The sequence below is a fragment of the Cervus elaphus genome, chromosome 15 (assembly GCF_910594005.1).
Source record: "Cervus elaphus chromosome 15, mCerEla1.1, whole genome shotgun sequence".
Taxonomy (NCBI): Eukaryota; Metazoa; Chordata; class Mammalia; order Artiodactyla; family Cervidae; genus Cervus; species Cervus elaphus.
In genome coordinates, this window is record NC_057829.1 from 36,832,165 (window position 1) to 36,853,613 (window position 21,449).

At 38.3% G+C, this 21,449-nt stretch overlaps 1 protein-coding gene and 1 non-coding gene across 8 annotated transcripts in view; one reads left to right on the plus strand and one right to left on the minus strand.

The window, feature by feature from the left end:
* The window catches only part of NRG3 (neuregulin 3), a 1,171,842-nt gene that overhangs the window by 165,975 nt on the left and 984,418 nt on the right, over nucleotides 1-21,449 (plus strand). The gene's annotated exons all lie outside the window — the stretch shown is intronic.
* TRNAH-GUG lies at nucleotides 565-637 on the minus strand. The gene has a single exon. It is a non-coding gene; the product is annotated as a tRNA-His (tRNA).

Consider the following 21,449-nt stretch of genomic DNA (forward strand, 5'->3'; position numbering starts at 1 on the left):
TCATGTCTGCTTGGAGACAGAAAGGTTTGATAGTTGAGGGAGAGGTCATTAAAGCCAAACAGAATTGATTTGAAACGCATAGTTGTCATCGTCATTGTCATTACCGGCTATGCGAGGTTGAGAAGCAGTTAACTTCTCTAAGCATTCCTTTCTTTGTAAAATAAAGGTAAAAATGCCTATTTCATAGAGTGGCTGGAACTAAATTAAGCCATATGTACATAATATGTTTGGCATATAGTAAAGAATTAGTAAATGATAGCTTTTATATTAATGGCTGGAGTTATCCTGCAATGGTTGGAAGATATGATTGTGTCAGAACAAAATAAGAAATCTAATAAGTCAAAAGTGAAAGTCACTTAGTTCGGTCCGACTCTTTGTGACCCCATGGACTGAATTCTCCAGGCCAGAATACTGGAGTGGGTAGCCTTTCCCTTCCTCAGGGGATCTTCCCAACCTAGGGATTGAACCCAGTCTCCTGCATTGCAGGCAGATTCTTTACCAGCTGAGCCACAAGGGAAGCCCAAGAAGACTGGGAGTGGGTAGACTATCCCTTCTCCAGGGGATCTTCCTGACCCAGGAATCGAACCAGGGTCTCCTGCATCACAGGCAGATTCTTTACCAACTGAGCTATCAGGGAAGTTAGCTTGCACCTCTCTCTCTCTCTCTCTGTATTTTTTTAGAAAAATAGTTCTAGTTTACAATACACTTTTGTCTTCCTTGAGATGCTTCTGATTAGTTACTCTGATCCATTAAAATCTATCACTACAGAATTGCCTGTGATCTCTGTGTGCCTTGCGTATTGTCTACTGGAACCTCCAAAGATGACCAGCTTCAGAGAGTTCATTATGTATAATTAATAGAGAGTTTTTAAAATTGCATAAATACAATTAAAGACATCTTCTAGTCCAGTAGTTAGATGTTGTTGAGACTGTTCTGCTTTTTGGATTGATTTTCTCTCACTTTGAGGGTTCCCAGGAACCCTGCAGTGAAGATGATAACCTTCACCTAAGACTCTACAAAATGATTAATTACTGTTCATGTGTAATGAGCTAATTAAAACTTTGGGGGCATTCTGGCACTTCTAATGGCTTATCTAATTATCTGAAGGAGGCTTTTACCATCTCAAGAGGTATTACAACTGGCCTTTGTGAACTAAGGAACCACCTCAAAAACAATAGAGCATCTCCCATGTTGAACAACTCCTCTGATGAATGTTCCCTCTGAAAAAACAGCCCTCAGATATAAATCCTGCGTTGAAATCACAGGGGAACTCTGACACAGTTTCTAATATACTAGTTACTCTTTCTTGATTGTCATGGGCATTTTCAGAGATCAGAACAGAAACAGAACAGCTTTTTACTCAAATCCTTGCCTTAAGGTTGATTTTTCTCTGGAAAGAAAGATGTCTCTGGGAGGGTGGCCAAAGGTGTCCCTTAGAAAAAGATTACAAGAGCGCCTCATCTAGTGAGATAGAATGAGGCTGTTTGGCTCTGCCAGACCTTTGCTTGTTTCTTTAATCAGGAAGTATCATGGAAAATGAAAGTGGCAGTAATGTTAACAATAATTATAACTGAGTTCAATGAATGGTGGCAGTAGGGAGGGTGTTCAAGAAACAGACATGGTACAGATGATTTATGCAAACTTTCAGGTCACAGCTTATGTAGCTCTGGGTTTTATGACTTATATCCAAGCGAGAGGAACAGTCTGTGCCTATGTGACCCGTGTTTTAGGTAAAACATGTAGATGAAAGTCTAATAAGTGAAAGGAAGCTAAAAGGTAATTCAGACATACCCCAGAAAGAAAATTTGATCTATACCGAAACCTTGCTCTAGAAAACAAGAAAGCTATTTTCTACTTTAATAGAGGATATTGTCAAGATTTTATTTTCTGTTGGAGTTAAGCAACTTTTTCCTTTAAAAGAACTAACAGTAGTCATTTTAATATACATTTAAGGCGAGACAATAATAATACAGGTTTGTGCTATCAAAAACAAGTACTGATCAAATTACCTTTAGGTGTTGTGAGATGCAGTCATGAAACTGCATCTGGCTGAAGGGAGAGGAAAAATTTTAAGGTGGAATTTGAGTGGGACCATGTAGGTTTTAGGGGGACAGGGGCAGGGAGGATCAAAATGAATATAAAAGAAATAAATGGAAGGTAATTTTGCAAAAATAGGTTTGTACAAGAACCAAGAAGCTTTAGAATACAGTTTTCAGGGTTCTGAGCTCAACTCATCATATGTGCGGGGACATCATATGTGCGGGGACTTCTTGAAAGCTTTTAAGCAGGGAATTAGTAACATGATTAGAAGTAGGCTGTATTTTAAATAAAGGTAGAAATCAATTCTTGAAGTTTAGGAAACTCCTGACAATAACCTGATTTAAAACTGTAAGTTATTATATAGGTATTCAAATATTACTTTTTAAGAATCTGAATGTGGATCTCCACCTATGTGAAGAAGCCAGTTTCATTTTCCCAGCCACATTCATTATCCCTTAAACATTTCCAAGTATCCATCCTGGCAGACCTGTCCCATTTAAATATACAATTTTATCAGACCTCTTTAATGCCACATTATTTTAGGTAAAATTGTTTCGACTGAGTGCACACATCTATTAGTGTTGAGTCATATTGGATAATGAAGCACTGTTATTCCCATGGACCCGTGTTAGGTGGACCAGGGATTTTAATTAAATATCTGAATGGGTGTTGTACAGTAGACGCTGTCTAGAAAGCATCTGTCAGGGTTAATATTTTACAAGTTGGCTATGCCTCTTTCAACCTTTAATTATAATATTCTAAGTCTTTATTCTTAGTCACTGCTAATAATTTCAAGGTAATACAGATAGAAATTACTTGATTATCCAAGTGGCTGCACATATCAAAGAAATAGAAAGTAATTTCACATCTATACGTATTTTATAAGTAAGCATTACTAACATGGTATTGTATTTTTAAAAAAATTATCACTTTTTTTCTAAGAGGAATTGAAAAGCACATGGTATCCTATGTTTGGAAGTGTGTAATGCCTGGCACATACGTGTAGGTGTGTGTATGTCAGTCTTGTCCGACTCTTTGCAACCCTATGGACTGTAGCCCGCCAGGCTCCTCTGCCCAGGGAATTTTCCAGGCACGCACACTGGAGTGGGTTGCCATTTCCTTCTCCAGTTGATCCTTCCAACCCAGGGACTGAACCCACAAAGAATTGCAGGCAAATTCTTTACCACTGCACCACTTGGGAAACCTGTTGACATGTATGTAACTAAAGTCAATTCTCAATAATAGCAGTGAGAGTGCTCCTGCATCAAATAAATAAACAAACTTCTTGATCAATGCCATTTCTTCAGCTTTAGTCAGACACTGAGCTCTAGTCCTTATTCATTTCTCACTGTATGCTGCTTGACCACCTCAAGTCCATTTAAGCATATGACCTTGCCATGTTCTTCCCTCCATGTAGACTTTGGCCATCTCTGTGGATGGAGCACTCAGAAAAGATTTACTTTGGCCTTTAATTTTCAGGAGCACCAAACAAACACACCAATAGTCTTGCCTTGTGCAAGCCCTTGGGCACTACCTTCATATGTGCTATTCAAGAGTGAATAGATTGCTGTTCCTGGATGGGAGAGGTAGATATCTATGAGCCCAGCATTGATATATAATCACACTAATACTGACTCTGGTCTTGGGAGGTGAATAACTGGACTATTTTGACTCTCATCTCATTTGACTCTTTCCTATTTCCAACCACTGTCTTGAAGTAAAATATTAATTTTATGCTTCTACTTAAGAAATAGATTGGGCTTCCCTGGTAGCTCAACTGGTAAAGAATCCACCTGAAATGCAGGAGACCCTGGTTTGATTCCTGGGTCAGGAAGTCCCCTGAAAAAGGGATTGGTTTACTGTTCTGTTGATGGATCTGAAAACTCCATTCATTTATGGACTAGCAATCTAAAGTTATATCTGTCTCTAAGGAAGAGAGCTAAACATGTATTTTTAGAATATCAAATAAAACTTTGATACTCTAGAAAGATTAAAATATTTCAAAATAAAAAGAATTTTTCCTTCTTTGACCTCCTCTTGGTTACCGATTTTTTCTCATGCTGCTGCAGCTGTTTTTTTCTTGGGTTGCTGTGTTGTTTCATAAATGCAGTGGAGAGAACAGCTAGATCTCTGTTCTTCCTAAGAGTAGAAAATTCTCATTATGAAGATTCTCAATATTCAGAATTTGAAGTCTATATTCCCATTGAATTGGACTAATGCTAGTTTAAACAGAACTGAAGCATGTTGAAATCACTTTTGACACTGGCAGTTCTTCAGTTCTAGGAGGACTCTCCTATAGTTCTTATTTCACAAATGAAAGAAAAAGAGTCATTTAATACATTTCGTAGATGGTAACAGCACATTGTATGTTAGCTCTGATACCCCTTTCTTTGAAGTTTGGAGACTACATTGACTTGCAATGGAGAATAAAATTTCAGTCATATTAACAGAATCATCTTTTATTCTTCAAGACCTAAGTCCCTGTAGTTCCCAGGATGAGTGATGCTTCTTTGATGCTGTTTAGTCACTAAGTCATATCTGACTCTTTTTTGACCCCATGGATTGTAGCCTATCAGGCTCCTCCATCCATGGGATTTCCCAGGCAAGAATACTGGAGTGGGTTGCCATTTCCTTCTCCAGGAGATCTCTCCAGCCCAGGGATTGAACCCATGTCTCTTGCATTATAGGCAGATTCTTTACCGCTGAGCCTATAGACACTCATTTGTTCTCACAATATCTTCACTATGAAATGTTAAAGAATAATTTTCAAAAACAGAAAAAATCATGACCATTATGCACATATAAAATGATCCCATATTAAAATTTTAATTGTGAGGAAACGGGTAATATGTTATAAATTAGTTCAAACGAGAATCCAAAAAACAGGCATAATTATAGATCAGTAGTATTGAAAATAGGACAAATGAAGGCAAAACTGGTCTGTGGTGGGAGAGTGAAGTCAGTTGAAACTCCAAGAGACAGAATATTGCCTCTCTATAGGCAGAAACTATTTTGTATTACTGTCAGTTATCTATTGACACAATTTACAGAGTTGTAAATGGTCTGATACAAGGTTAGAATGAGATGACCTAGAAGCATATGATATAGACAATGCAGTTTTCCCCCCAAAGAAAAGATTTTCCTACAACAGTTTTTCTACTCTTTCCTTCAGTAACTATTATTTATTCCATTAATATTAAGCTTGTGCATTAATACCTTAGGAAGCCTGCCATGACACCTTTGACCTGGTTTTAAGTTTTCCTCTGCCTCTCAAATTATCTTGTGAATAACAAATACTGCATTTACTATGTGGCATTATAATTCAATATTTATTGTCTCTTTCAATTTCTCTTTAAGACTAGAACAATATGTTATTTTTTTAATTTCCACAGTACATAGACAAAATTTATAAGATGTTCACAGAATGAATGAATGAATGAGTGAATGAACAAAGGACTGGGTGGAGTGTACAGGAGCACATGTATGGTAAGCAAACATTTGTCATCCTCTGCAGTGCACCAGGGGTTTGCATAATGTCCAGTCATCTCTATATTTTCCTTTGAGCAAGTGCATCTCATATTATTAATAAATTAAACTGGGCTTTTCTGACCTTGCTGTTGCCTTACTATTTAATCTCAGGAAATTCCTTTATATATTTCAAATCTCAACTTATATTTGTAACATCTACTCTCTTTATCATCGCTTAACCACATGTCAGATATTTTAAAATCATAGATCATTTAACATTATATCAATAGTGATGTACTTGCAAAAGTAGATAATTTTATGTAAAAATAAACTACATTAGAAATTATACAAAGTGAAGTAAGCCAGAAAGATGAAGACCAATACAGTATACTAACGTGTATATATGGAATTTAAAAAGATGGTAACGATAACCCTATATGCAAAACAGAAAAAGAGACACAGATGTACAGAACAGACTTTTAGACTCTGTGGGAGAAGGCGAGGGTGGGATGTTCAGAGAGAACAGCATTGAAACAAGTATACTATCAAGGGTGAAACAGATCACCAGCCCAGGTTGGATGCATGAGACAAGTGCTCAGGGCTGGTGCACTGGGAAGACCCAGAGGGATGGGATGGAGAGGGAGGCGGGAGGGGGGATCGGGATGGGGAACACATGTAAATCCATGGCCAATTCATGTCAATGTATGGTAAAAACCACTACAATATTATAAAGTAATTAGCCTCCAACTAATAAAAATAAATGGGAAAAAAAAAAAAGAAATTACTTAAGGTAGGTAGTAAAAATTGCTTTCCTGGTGGCTCAGATGGTAAAGAATCTGCCTACAATGTGAGAGACGTGGGTATGATGCCTGGGATTGGGAAGATCCCTCTGGAAGAGGGTATGGCAACCCACTCCAATATCCTTGCCTGGAGGATTCCATGGACAGAGGAGCCTGGCGGGCTATAGTCCATGGGGTCGCAAAGAGTTGGACACAAGCGACTAAGCAGAGCACAGTACAGCCCTGGTGTTAAACAAACAAACAAACAAACAAAACTGTATTCTTCTAGTTTTTATGGCAATATGGCAAAACCAATGGAGCAAGAACTAGTTCCTTCTCTTGGACTTTTTACTCTGTTCCCATAATCGTTTCAAATCCCTCTTTTATTTGAGGAACTAATTGTTTGTTAACTGAATCTGTAATCTTTTTAATTGACTGAGCATTGAGTTTAGAATGAATAGGCAGATACCACATCCCCAGTGCCTATATATATAGATCCTTAAATCTCACATATATGTACACAAAATTGTGGTTCTCCAGAATCCTTATTTCAGTAGATTCCTATAAAGTATGTTTATATATGTGTGTTCTAAACTTGATGTAGGAGTGTCATGAAATCCAGAAGATACTTCCTGCGAAGAGGCAGAGGGCAGTAGAGAGTGCCTTAACTTTTGAATGAGGTAATTTGAGCTGTGTCAATTTCTACTTACATGACCTGAAGCAAACTACTAAATTTCTTTCAGTTTTCTTTTCATATCTGAAATAAGCATAGTCACCCTGATTTCCTAGGGCTGAGGTGAAGATGAGGATGACAATGAGTGCAGCTCAATGACTCGAGGAAGCAGCTGTGAAAAATGTTAGTTCCCCAGCCCTTCTCTGGAACACATCTTGCTCTTATCTGCATTTGCTCATCACTCTTTCTTACTTTTTACATTACCTCATCTTCACTCATGACTTTCCTTAAATTCTTCATGATTTAGTCTAAAACTCACCCTCCCTTCCATGTCTTTTGGTTTTCCTTATCTCTGCCAATTGGACTGTGAGCTCAATGGCAGTAGAAGCCCTAGCTTGTGTTGTTGGGAGTCTCCAGGACACCGTGCAAGGGCCCAGCACACTGCCCAAGCCCAGTAGACTAAGATTCAGCACATGAGCAGTCTGTCTATACCATTTTCCTCACAGAAGTCACCTCATTTTTACCTGTGTTCTCTAAAAACCAAAGACAGTGTCTCTAAAGCACAGACTTGAGAGAATTTAGTTTAATAGGCGCTGTCCATGGTCCTGAATAGACTTTGGCTTGTTAACAGTGGGTTTGACTTTCTTTATTTTGCTGCCCTGTAGTTTGGATAGCCTGTGTTTGTGTTTTCCCTTCAGACTCACCCAGTAAGCTTCCCCAAATTCACCTCAGCTTCAGGGCCCCAGGGAGTGAGGACTGAATTGGGGTCATATGCATCAACCTGACTCTGTCACCAAAGTGATGCTAGAGGAATGAACAGATGTGTATCAGTGCCTGTGGTATTCAAAACAACATATTAAAACATAGATTTATTTTAATTCCCTGTGTTCTAAAGCTGGAAGGCAGAGATATAAAATTCATACCCTGTGGTTTCTTTGTTCTTATTTTCTTCTTCACAGTGTATTTATTCCTTGTGAGCATCTTTGAGCATGCATTGTGTTTTCTCTAATGAAAGTAGAAAAATTGTATCCTCATCACTTATTTTTAGCACTGTTGCTATGCTAAACTGTAGCCCTGGCATCTTATTAAAACCAATTCAGGATTTGAATTTTCATTCTCTTTAATACAGTGGCATTACTATTCTTTCTGAAAATATGTCACCATGTATGAGTTATCTATTTAAATATTTCCTGTCAATTGTTGGAAAGATATTTCTCATCTGACAAATAAAAAATTTGTACATAGAGATTGGGTGTGAAATTTGTCAAGGGTTCTTTTGGATTCTTTTTGTGGATAGGTGAAGGGTCAATTATTTCTTTCATACCATACTTAAGTGTGATTTGTGGTATCTTTAGGGTGATTTTCACAGTGTAAACCTTACTGTGCTAAATAAAGTGATTGGCGATTGTGCTGTTAACTACCATATGTCATGGTTAGAAGACTTCCTGACATATAGATTGAGTGAGCTGAACTTTTCTACATGACATTGAGGTTTTACAATATATATTGTTGAGACAATAATCTGCCTTCCAGGGCTGCTTATGCAGTCACACCCATGTAAAGAGCAATGACGTGTACTTGCTGTTTCTACAGTGGAATTCCTTGTTATTTGTGTATTGTTTTGATTCTCAGCAGTAGAATCATGGGGTGAATAGACTTTGGAGGGATCCGGCTCAACTCACAGGGCTTTCAGAAAAGAGAGGAGGTAATCACCATGAGAGAATTTCTGGCAAGACAGCATTTAACTTAAAAGGTTGACGTATTTTAGGTCATTATATTAGAGTTATGCCTCACTTTGATTTTGATCAACATGCTAGAATAAAAAATAACTGGTGGTAAAGGGAAGAACATTAAACTTGAAGGGTATGTGTTCTGGGCCAAGTGTTAGGCTATTTGCTTTCCTAATTGCTGTTTCATTTAATCTTCCTAACAGCCCCGAAAGGCATGGGTTGTTGTCCCCTTTTCACAGATGAGGAAACCAAGCTCAGAGAGATTAAGCAAGTTTTCAGCTATAAGGGGTTGACCTGGCATTCAGAGTTAAGCCTTTATGACTCATGACTTAAAGCCTAAGATTTATTATATATGATGCTAAAATCAACATGCCTTTCTTTCCTATAGAACATCACCTACCATTCTTTATTGTGCTTCAATAACACATGAAATGGTATCTGCCATCTTAAATTTTAAGCGTACAGTGCAGTATCGTTAACTATAGGCACAGTGCCGTACAGTGCTTCTCCTGAACTCTTTCATCTTGCATGACTGAAATTCTGTATCCACTGAGTAGCAACTCCCCATATGTTTTTATGTCTATAACTAAATTCTGATTCCCTCTTTCTTCTGCCTGCAATGTGTGTTTGCTTGTTTTTGTTTTTGGATACAGAAAGAAGTGTCACAGCAGTGCTAATCACTGTGTCATTGTTTAGCAAATAGATCTTGGGGGTAGTGAGATGCTATAGCAACCCCATGTCAATAGTCAGATTCACTGTAAAGACGATCAGATTATTAGCAAGCTGTTTTACTAATCAATGTGAGATGAATTAAGTTATAATTTATAATCACCAGCAGTTTCTGTTTCATCGAGGCCACAGACTTCTCACTTACTTTGAATTCCAAGTTGACAATGCCCTTCTGAGTCAGAATATATTTTTAGTCACACTTAGTTGAGAACCACCCCCTCCCCCGCAGCTCCATGGCAGGTCATGGACAACAGTGCTCTGTCTGGTAGAGAAGCCTCTGGTTGGAGTCAGACTGCCCTGTGGGCCCTGGCTCCACTCCAGAGAACGATCAGCGGGTCCAGCACTGCCAGACGGCCCCCTGGCACAAGAGCTAGCCAGAAAGTCAGGCATAAGGATCTCTGTAGTCCAGGCACCATGCCCAGCTCCATCAGGGCCGAATGTGGAATTCAGCAGATTGGAGTTTGGTCTCCATGGCACCAGGGCCACAGGCTTGAGCTCTGACAGTCCCCAGGCACCCGTGGTATCTCAGATGTGTGCACTGGGTGTATCAGTTGTGCTGTTCTCAGTCGTGTCTGACTCTTGGTGACCCCATGGACTGTAGCCCATCAGGCTCCTTTGTCCTTGGGATTCTCCAGGCAAGAATACTGGAGTGGCAAGCCATTTCCTTCTCCATGGGGTCTTCCTGATCCAGGGATCAAACTCATATCTCCTGTGTCTCCTGCATTGGCAGGAGGATCCTTTACTGCTGAGCCACCAAACAAATCCTATAGAGCTTAACTTGCCCCTTACCCAACGCAGTAAAAACACTATTTCCTTTCTCCCTTCCTTGTTTAAATTCTTTAACCAGTTTTCAAAGTGACATGATACAGATTTTTCTAGTAAGCACACGAGTCTTTTAAACAGACCTAATAGCCATGGCAATCTCTTTTCTGAACACCTGCAGTACTGGAAGGCATTCAGTAGGCATCTCGTGCTGGACCCAGCTCACAGTATAAGGTTCCACACATCACTTAAATTTGGTGAAGCTCATTTTGTCTTCTTTTAAATGGAATATTAACGGCATCTGCCTCACACATCCTTTGTTGTGAGACTCAAGGGGGAAAGTGAACATGCAAGTATTTGACAAGTAATTGATATAAATATGATGTAGGTGGTGCAGTGGTAAAGAATCCGCCTGACTGTACAGGAAACACAGGGGACATGGGTTTGATCCCTGGGTCAGGAAGATCCCCTGGAGAAGGAAATGGCAGCCCACCCTAGTATTCTTGCATGGGAAATTCCACGAACAGAGGAGCCTGGTGGTCTACAGTCCATGAGGTTGCAAAGAGTTGGACGTGACTGAGTGACAAAGCAAGCACACAAATATGACATTTTCTGTGTTGTGAATACTCCTAAATGAATCAGCTCAAAAAGGGTTAGGTTTTATGAAACAGAGATGTGCTCATAAACGCCTCTAAAATAGTGGAAAGGAATGTCAGTCGGGGGGGGGGGGTTGGGGAGAGTAAAGGAGGAAGATGGAGGAAACAATCTAAAACAAACAGAAAATATCAAAAACCCTTGTAATTAATAATATAACACCTAGGAAAATCTTAATATATTGATTTTGTTCATTATGGGGTGTCCAAATGGTTTAATTTTTCATTAGGTGCTTAAAAAAAACCTTTGATAGACTGAAAGCACACCCAGTATTCAAAGTCCAGTACACTCTGAATTACTTGTATTTGTAAACTTTTTTTTAAAAAACGTAGTCAAAGCTTATTTTTTAAAAAATGTGTCCACATCTTTTTAAAATTAATTAATGTTATTTATTTATTTTGACTGCACCGGGTCTTCATTGCTGCTCGCAGGCCTTCTCTAGTTATGGCGAGCAGGGGCTACTCCCTAGTTGAAGTTCACAGGCTTCTCATGGAGGCGGCTACTCTTGTTGCAGAGCACTGGCTCTGGGGCGTGGGCTTCAGTGGTTTCAGTGTAGAATCAGTAGTTGTGTCTCACAGGCTTAGTTGGCTCCCAGCATGTAGAATCTTCCTGGACCAGGGATCCAACCCCTGCATTGGCAGGCAGATTCTTAACCACCTGACCACCAGGGAAGTCCCAGGCTTATTTTATAATGATCATATATAAATCACCTTTTCCTTTATCATATTTTTATATTGTCCACACATAATTTCACATGATGATAAGACATATAATTAATATTTTGCCCAGTAAAATGCTCTTAATTATATGTGGTCTCATTTTATCCTCAACGCAGCCCTCTCATAGTATGTGTTACCATTATACCCATTTTGTGGATGAGGGTGCCTGCAACAATTATGTAACTCAATAAAAGTGACTATGTTCATAGCAACAGGAGTCAACCTCAGATTACTGGAACCCCAAACCCATGATTTTTGTTTAGTTTTTGTTCCAGTAGCCATGCCAAGCCTGAAGGGGCTTTTATGAAGCTAAATTTGGCCTTTCCTAAAAGCTCCATACAGTGTATAAAAGGAACTTCTGGCCAGATGCTTGATGTTGGCTGAGCACAATGACCCATCCTCTCCTCCTTATCCCATTTGCTTCTGTCACGACCAGCTGAGCTTTCCTTGGTCTCTCTATCTTCCTTCCACCTTGAAACTTGATATGTATCCCTCTCCTGTCTCTTCCAACTGGTTAATCTGGTTTTTAACATCTTCTTTTCCATGTTCTCACTCCCTAAGCATCCCGCTTCTCCTTCTTGGCTAACATTGGCCTGCTGAGAAAGGTGAAGGCTACACATCTCTTCTCAGATTGTTTTATGAAGAAACAAAATTCCTCTAAACTCAAAAGAGCATGCTGAGCCAGTATGTAAATCTTGCATGGTTGTATTTTTGTAAAATAGTGTATTCCAGTAATATTTTCCAAGGCAGAAAGTTACCTAATCTCTAAAGACATACAGAATATATTATATGAAGAGGATTATGTGTTGTGCAGCTTAAAACTCCAGCATAAGTTTTCATTGCTTATATCATACAGCCAAATTCCAGTGCAAGGAAACCCACTTGTGAGTGATGATTAGTGCTGCCAACGCCCCAGCAGTAGCAGGAAAGGATGTTGTGAAATGATCCAACTTCCATTAGAAAATAATGACTGTCTTGGCTTAGCAGCATTTTTTTAATTAAATACCAACAATTTCTAGCAATCAGAGAGCCTATTAGCCATGAAATTCAATTCCAGTATCAGGGACTATTCACTTATCAAATAGGAGCCAAATAATTGTGGGTGGAATTTACAGTCCCGCATTGAGGATAGCGTTAAATATTATGGAAATGACACTGCTCCTGCTCTAGGGAAATGTGGCATTTTACAATTTCGGTAGCAAGTTAGGCTGGTGATTAGCAGAATGCAATCATTAATTTCTGAGGCATGATATTTCCTCTTTATTCTTTTGGGAACCTAGAGTTTTGCAAAACAGTGAAGCTGTCATCAATTTCTACTGAGCTTCAGTGGTCTGTTCCAAATTTCCATCAACTGCCTTGAGACAGGCTCAGAAATCCTTGCCATGGAATTAGCTTTAATTTATGGAGGGAGGTATTCCTGCCTTCAGGAAGAATGGAAACCACCAAAGTTTATCCTTTCAGCAAGCTTACTTCTGAGTTCTTCATCTTTTCTCCTGATGGTCGCTACTAATACCTCATCCTCCTGCCTACCTGACCAACTTCTCTCCATGCTTCTGAATCCTCTTTCAAGGAAATGGAAACCAAACATTCACCAAGTACCCAATAATGCCACAGGTTATGTGAAATAACCCAGATACAATTTTTGGAAGTAGGTGTTCACTGATTAAGCTCATGAAGATATCCTATGCCACAGCACAAAGTTAGTAAGGCTAAAAGTCAGGGTTCACACCCAGGTCTATCTGTTCTCCAAACATTTCTCCTTTACATTTTTTCTTGCTATAGAAATAAAAGGTGGTTAGGTTTTGGGTGAATATATTAACCTGCCATAGATGGTTTGCTTAAATGTCTCTGAATACATATATTTTAAAAAGATTTTAAACTCAGGAAGTCATGTTTTCTGCATGCACATATTTTACCATCTTTTCCCAACAGTATAGTTTTAACATAGGAACTTTGAGTATTTTCAAATATGCAAACACATACATGCATATATATATATATATATATATTTACATATGCATGCCAAATCACTTAAATCATGTCCAATTCTTTGAGAACCCATGGACTGTAGTCCATCAGGCTCCTCTGTCCATGGAATTCTCCAGGCAGGAATACTGAAGTGGGTTACCATTTCCTTCTCCAGAGGATCTTCCCAACCCAGGGATTGAACTTGCATCTCTTAGGTCTCCTGCATTGGCAGACGGGTTCTTTACCATTAGCGCCACCTGTGCAATATACATAAATATACTATGTCTGTACACAGTCACATGCATTCAGAAACACACACAGATGTGATATGCATATAAACACAGATACATGGGCTTCCCAGGTGGCTCAGTGGTAAAGAAACTGCAGGAGATACAACAGATATGGGTTCAATCCCTGGCCCCTGGAGAAGAAACTGGCAACCCACAACAACAACACAGATACATACATATGGACATATATACATTTACATAAATATTATTGTTTAGTCACTAGTGAAAGTTGCTCAGTCGTGTCTGACTCTTTGCAACCTATGGACTATACAGTCCATGGACTTCTCCAGGTCAAAATATTGGAGTGGATAGCTGTTTCCTTCTCCAGGGGATCTTCCCAACCCAGGGATTGAACCCAGGTGTCCCACATTGCAGGCAGATTCTTTACCAGCTGAGCAATAAGGGAAGCCCAATAATATTGGAGTGAGTAGCCTATCTCTTCTCCAGCAGATCTTCCCAACCCAGGAGTTAAACCGGGGTCTCCTGCATTGCAGGCGGTTTCTGAGCTAGCAGGGAAGCCCTAAATGTTTAGTTGCTAAATCATATCCAGTTCTTTTGCGACCCCATTGACTGTATCCCACCAGACTCCTCTGTCCATAGGATTTCCCAGGCAAGAATCCTGGAGCGGGTTGCCTTTTTCTTCTCCAGGGGAATCTTCCAGACCCAGGGATCAAACCCACATCACCTGCCTGGGCAGGCAGATTCTTTACCACTGAGTCAGTAGGGACGCTCCATTTACATATTTAGATAGATATAAAATCTTAATTTTTTTTTTTGCCACAGCACACAGTATGTGGAATCTTTCATGATATATATATATATATATATATTTTTTTTTTTTTTTCTGATCTGTAGGGACTGGATTTTGCCTGATTAAATGTCTCTCCCAAGGTACCTACATATATTTCTGTCTTCAAACCTGCTTGGCAAACTGTATTACAATTCATGTTTGTATGTATTTGTATGTGCAATACATGTTTATACAATGCATTCTTCAAGTCAAACCAAGTTTAGAACATTAGGCAGATTAAAAGTGCAGTGGCAGACTCTCTAAAGAAGAAGAACGAAGATCTGAACAGAAATGCATGGAGAGTAAAATAATTTGCCTGTTGTTGCATACTCAGACGGCTCAGGCTAGGTATTCAGTCCATGTTTATCTGTCTCCAAAGCCCACATTCTGTTCACTACATTAACACACTGCTGTCAGGAAAAGAAAATGTCAAATTTAAACATTTCTTCCCCCTTCTCTAGCATATCTCAGCATTTTTAGGTGTATTTGGATGAAAGCTGAGGCTCATGCATGTCAACTTGTTCCTCTAGAAGCCTTTCTAAATTAGGAAGTATGGTCTTCAGCCATACCCATTAATGAACAGATTTGCTTGAAAACTCAGTGTTATGATGCCTCATATAGAATTAACAGGTAAACCGTTGCTTGTCAACTGATTTTAGGAAGAACCGAATTTCATCCATGTCTTCCATGAATGCTGCTTCCTTGCCAAAGTGGGATGTTACTAGTAGTTAAACTTTGTGTTTACCTATTTAGAAAATATTATTACTAGCGTCTTTACATATATGCCCATTCTTAAGGTGTTTGTCTTAAGAGTTTGTGAGGTCTGTCTTATTTCTTTTATGGCAGGAGTCATTGTGGCTTTTGGATGCCTTAATGGAATTCTTCTCCCAAGCAGGAAGCTGAGCAGTGTGGGTTCACAGGTCTTCCTTTAGGGATGAGTGTAACCCATAACTTTACTCTTCAAATACTTTAATCCTCAATTAAGTCTAGTATCCCACTACAAGCAGAGGTGGAGGGCTGGCACATTTCTTTTTCTCTCAATAGGAAAGTGGCCAGTTATTTTACTCACTTCCTGATGCAGCTGCCTTTCTCTCAGCTTTATCTGTCAATCTGCTTCATTCTCTTGAATCTAGCTCTGAACCTAATTCCTGCTTGCTGGCCAAAGGCACTTTGCAGACCTATTTTAAAATAAGAGTGAATACTTTCATTTGTAAGATACAACTGCTTAACAAACCCATTCTTTTCCTTATTAACAGGGGTGATTTTTGTTTTGGTCTGGAACAATATTCATCAGAATCTCTTAGGCAGCTGAGAAGACAACTGGGTATATGATAGTATCTGTATTTGTTCTTGTTATTCTTTCCACTTGAAAGAGTGGCTGGTCTATTGATGTAGGTATTTTGTTAAATGCCTTTGTGGTCTTCCCACCATGGAGCATTAGAGTTGATGATCATGTGCTCCAATTTCCTTATTTTACATTTCAGAAAACTGAGGCCTAGAGAAGTGAACTGACTCATTGGGAAAGATTTAAGGCAAAAGGAAAAGAGGGTGGCAGAGGATGAGATGGGTGGATGGCATTACCAACTCAGTGGACATGGACTTGGGCAAACTCGGAGATAGTGATGGACAGAGAGACCTGGCGTGCTGCAGTCCATGGGGCTGCAGAGAGTCGGACACGACTTAGCAACTGAACAACAAGAGAGGTGAAATGACTTAATCAAGTCACCACAACTGGGGCTTCAACCCATATCCTTTGGGGCCCAGTCCCAGTAAGTTTACTTTGAGGTAGTGTCTTAATGTGGTTGACCAGGTGGAATATAGAACTTCAAAGGGTTTTTGCCCAACAAAAAGAACTCTCTTAAAGGCAGTTTGTGGAACTATGCTGATTTTTAATAGGATAACACTATTATAATCAGAGACAATTTTAAAAAATTCACATATATTTACTTTATTGAAAATTAATCTTGGAAATATATTTGTTGCCCTTGCATTCACCTCTAATGGCAGTCTTTAAAGTATTCTTGGGGAGTAGCTTTCTTATTTAGCTTTAATCTTCACAAATATACACTCATAAACATAGATTTTAAAATGTGTTTTCAAAGGATTAAATGAGAAATGGCTAAAATGTTTGGAGAAAAATTCAGATTTTAAAATGTTATAGTTAGAATTACTATTTGATGTCTCATCCAAATTTTTTTTTTTTTTTTTTAATTTTTTTATTAGTTGGAGGCTAATTGCTTCACAACATTTCAGTGGGTTTTGTCATACATTGATATGAATCAGCCATAGATTTACACTTATTCCCCATCCCGATCCCCCCTCCCATCTCCCTCTCCACCCGATTCCTCTGGGTCTTCCCAGTGCACCAGGCTGGAGCACTTGTCTCGTGCATCCCACCTGGGCTGGTGATCTGTTTCACCATAGATAGTATACATGCTGTTCTTTTGAAACCTCCCACCCTCACCTTCTCCCACAGAGTTCAAAAGTCTGTTCTGTATTTCTGTGTCTCTTTTTCTGTTTTGCATATAGGGTTATCGTTACCATCTTTCTAAATTCCATATATATGTGTTAGTATGCTGTAATGTTCTTTATCTTTCTGGCTTACTTCACTCTGTATAAGGGGCTCCAGTTTCATCCATCTCATTAGGACTGGTTCAAATGAATTCTTTTTGACGGCTGAGTAAAATTCCATGGTGTATATGTACCACAGCTTCCTTATCCATTCATCTGCTGATGGGCATCTAGGTTGCTTCCATGTCCTGGCTATTATAAACAGTGCTGCGATGAACATTGGGGTGCATGTGTCTCTTTCAGATCTGGTTTCCTCAGTGTGTATGCCCAGAAGTGGGATTGCTGGGTCATATGGCAGTTCTATTTCCAGTTTTTTAAGGAATCTCCACACTGTTTTCCATAGTGGCTGTACTAGTTTGCATTCCCACCAACAGTGTAAGAGGGTTCCCTTTTCTCCACAGCCTCTCCAGCATTTATTGCTTGTAGACTTTTGGATAGCAGCCATCCTGACTGGTGTGTAATGGTACCTCATTGTGGTTTTGATTTGCATTTCTCTAATAATGAGTGATGTTGAGCACCTTTTCATGTGTTTGTTAGCCATCTGTATGTCTTCTTTGGAGAAATGTCTGTTTAGTTCTCTGGCCCATTTTTTGATTGGGTCATTTATTTTTCTGGAATTGAGCTGCAGGAGTTGCTTGTATATTTTTGAGATTAATCCTTTGTCTGTTTCTTCATTTGCTATTATTTTCTCCCAATCTGAGGGCTGTCTTTTCACCTTACTTATAGTTTCTTTTGTAGTGCAAAAGCTTTTAAGTTTCATTAGATCCCATTTGTTTAGTTTTTCTTTTATTTCCAATATTCTGGGAGGTGGGTCATAGAGGATCTTGCTGTGATTTATGTCGGAGAGTGTTTTGCCTATGTTCTCCTCTAGGAGTTTTATAGTTTCTGGTCTTACATTTAGATCTTTAATCCATTTTGAGTTTATTTTTGTGTATGGTGTTAGAAAGTGTTCTAGTTTCATTCTTTTGCAAGTGGTTGACCAGTTTTCCCAGCACCACTTGTTAAAGAGGTTGTCTTTTTTCCATTGTATATCCTTGCCTCCTTTGTCAAAGATAAGGTGTCCATAGGTTCGTGGATTTATCTCTGGGCTTTCTATTCTGTTCCATTGGTCTATATTTCTGTCTTTGTGCCAGTACCACACTGTCTTGATGACTGTGGCTTTGTAGTAGAGTCTGAAGTCAGGAAGGTTGATTCCTCCAGTTCCATTCTTCTTTTTCAAGATTACTTTGGCTATTCGAGGTTTTTTGTATTTCCATACAAATTGTGAAATTCTTTGGTCTAGTTCTGTGAAAAATACCGTTGGTAGCTTGATAGGGATTGCATTGAATCTATAGATTGCTTTGGGTAGAATAGCCATTTTGACAATATTGATTCTTCCAATCCATGAACACGGTATGTTTCTCCATCTGTTTGTGTCCTCTTTGATTTCTTTCATCAGTGTTTTATAGTTTTCTATGTATAGGTCTTTTGTTTCTTTAGGTAGATATACTCCTAAGTATTTTATTCTTTTTGTTGCAATGGTGAATGGTATTGTTTCCTTAATTTCTCTTTCTGTTTTTTCATTGTTAGTATATAGGAATGCAAGGGATTTCTGTGTGTTAATTTTATATCCTGCAACTTTACTATATTCGTTGATTAGTTCTAGTAATTTTCTGTTTACTACTCTAACTCTTAAATTTAATGGGCTCATGTGAGAGACAAAGTGTGTGCATTTATAAACACAGAATACATTTAGAATTATCAATGAAAATTTGAGTTTTTCTCACAGGAAGGTTCATTGTGGTTAGGAATTCATTAGAATCAGTAATATGTAGGAGCCTTAACCACCCATTTTCAAGCAAAAATGTTCAAAGTTTTTTAATGACTGTTTTATTAGGCCATTTGAGCTATCTACGCTGGACATTTCTTGTGATATTTTTGTCATTTAGTTCTTATTTGTTTTTAATATCATAGGAAAGTGAATGCTAGGTCAAAATATCTTGAATAAAATTATAGACAGAAATAATTTTGAATAATAATTATATAGTACAATGCAAACTGACTCACAGTTACATTTGTAAAACACTTTATTAGAGCTTTTTTCCCTAAAAGGACTTGAACTTTTGGTTGTTATTTTTATTCTGCTATATTGATTGTTGGATATGCAGACAGTTTCTTGCTTTCTCATTTAAAATGTATGAGAATCCGTGGCAGTGTCATTGGTCTCTGGGAAACAAATGATGTCATTAAAATAACATTAGGACTTTGAGCTTCTCAAACCCAGAATTATTAACTTTAAGTGAACACAATGCATGGCAGAAAATGTTAATGATTCTTTCAGTGCTTAAGTAAGGTGTTGTGTGATGGTTCTTTGGTAAAAATCTGCATTCTATTGATAGTAACTGAGGGACAAGAAAACAAATAAGCAAGCTCAAGTTCAGGAACTGGTAGGTTTATTTATACTTGAGTGTGTCTTATTCCTTACCTCAATCAAATATTAGCACAGAATAAAATATACAAGGGAAAAACAAACAAACAAACAAACTCAAGTTGTCCCTCTGTTGTATTCTTGTGATTCTGTAGTATGAGACCATGGTTATTTAGTGAAAAACATCTTTGATTTGAAGCTATTATTTTAGGGTAGAAGAACAAGATATGTAATTCTTTTAATCACATAATCTTATTCCTTAAATTCTTAATTTTGGTTAATTTTTCTTTCAGGTAGAGTGTATTTTTACATAAAATTTGCACATTTGCGAATATCATCCTGTACCTTCACATGGGAAACACAACATATGTAGGGATGATCTATCAATCCATTTCCAGGCAATTGCTTTTCTTTACATTAAATATTTTGACCTTGTAATAGTCAAATTAGGTGGTCAAAATACTTATAATTTGTAATGTAACAGTAAATTAAAATTGAGGTAAGAACATATGCTTGTTTGTTGATTCTACAGATGTAAACTTCTCATGATATGCTCAGGTCTTTCCTCAGGTTGCTGAACTTCTTCAAGTAAGACTGCAATAATTGCTTCTTTTCTAAGATTTCTGCTTTATTCCCTAGGAACGTCTGCAATCCTTAGGTTCTGATTTCTGTTATCTACCTTCCACATCAATCATAAGAGAAACCTTTCCATTTTCATCCTGTGCTTTTGGGTGGCTCAAGTGTGTTCTCCAAATCACTTCTTACCTTTTGCTCTAGAAAATTTTTGTTGCTTAATGTTTCCAAAGCATCTTATTTTTTTTTTTTCTGCTCCTGCCATTGCAGTTTCCTTAAATTCCTCATTGCATTTTTTTTTAATGATATGGGGGCTGCCAAAAAGCTTTCTAAATTTTTTTTAGTGACTGTTGAAAATTATTTTCAAAGACCAGTATTCCACAGAGCCTCTCTGCTGTTTTTCCTTTTGCTCTTATTTTCTGAGTTTGTAGATTTTGTGTGAGATTTTCTGTATATTCAGATTACAGTGAGAAGTACTCATTCCAGATCACATGTTTCCCAAGATATGGGGTCTATAGAGAGCCCTTGGCTCTTCTTCTGCATCTACTTGGATGCTAATTGCATTCCCTTCTCAGATCAATAGCTTAATAGCAGATAGATTTGATTAGTTTCCAGCCCAGTTCAAAACACCAAGCTGACATTCATCTCATGTGACCCTGCTAGTTTGAGACTGAGTTTTCTCCTTTGACCATCTGGCTACTTGATATTCCAAATCCATAAAATCCATAAAATTAAAATTCCAATAATCATAATGCTTAGGAATCTACATTTTTTTTTTTTGTGCCTAAAGTGCTTAATTCACAGGGATGACATATAGTAGAATGGAATATTTTCTCATTTTCTCGACCATTTCTCCACTCCACATACTCATCACCAGTATACAGTCTTTCTTGCCAGTTTTTCTCTAAGCGATTCTAGCTTTGAGCAGATATGCTGGGATGCATTGAGACCAAGGAACAGCAGTCCTAACTGAACTTGGTATTCATGCACAAGAACATTCCAGCATGCTCTTAGCCTCAATATTGTGATGTCATAGAGGCCTTCCATATTCCTCAATCATCCCAATCTCATCATTTATTTTTAATGGTTTTCTTACATTACTCTCAGAGATGATCCCATTTAATTATTTTATTGTAAGCCCTAGCACATAGTATATGTATCTTCGAGAAATATTGTTGGATGAGTGAATGGATGGAGAGTTGTTTAGGGTTCTCATTGGCATGGGATTTGTGCTGTTGGTCTGCAGGGCACAGTGCCGTGGCGATGTGATGGAAGGTCTTCCTTTTCTGCTGTCAG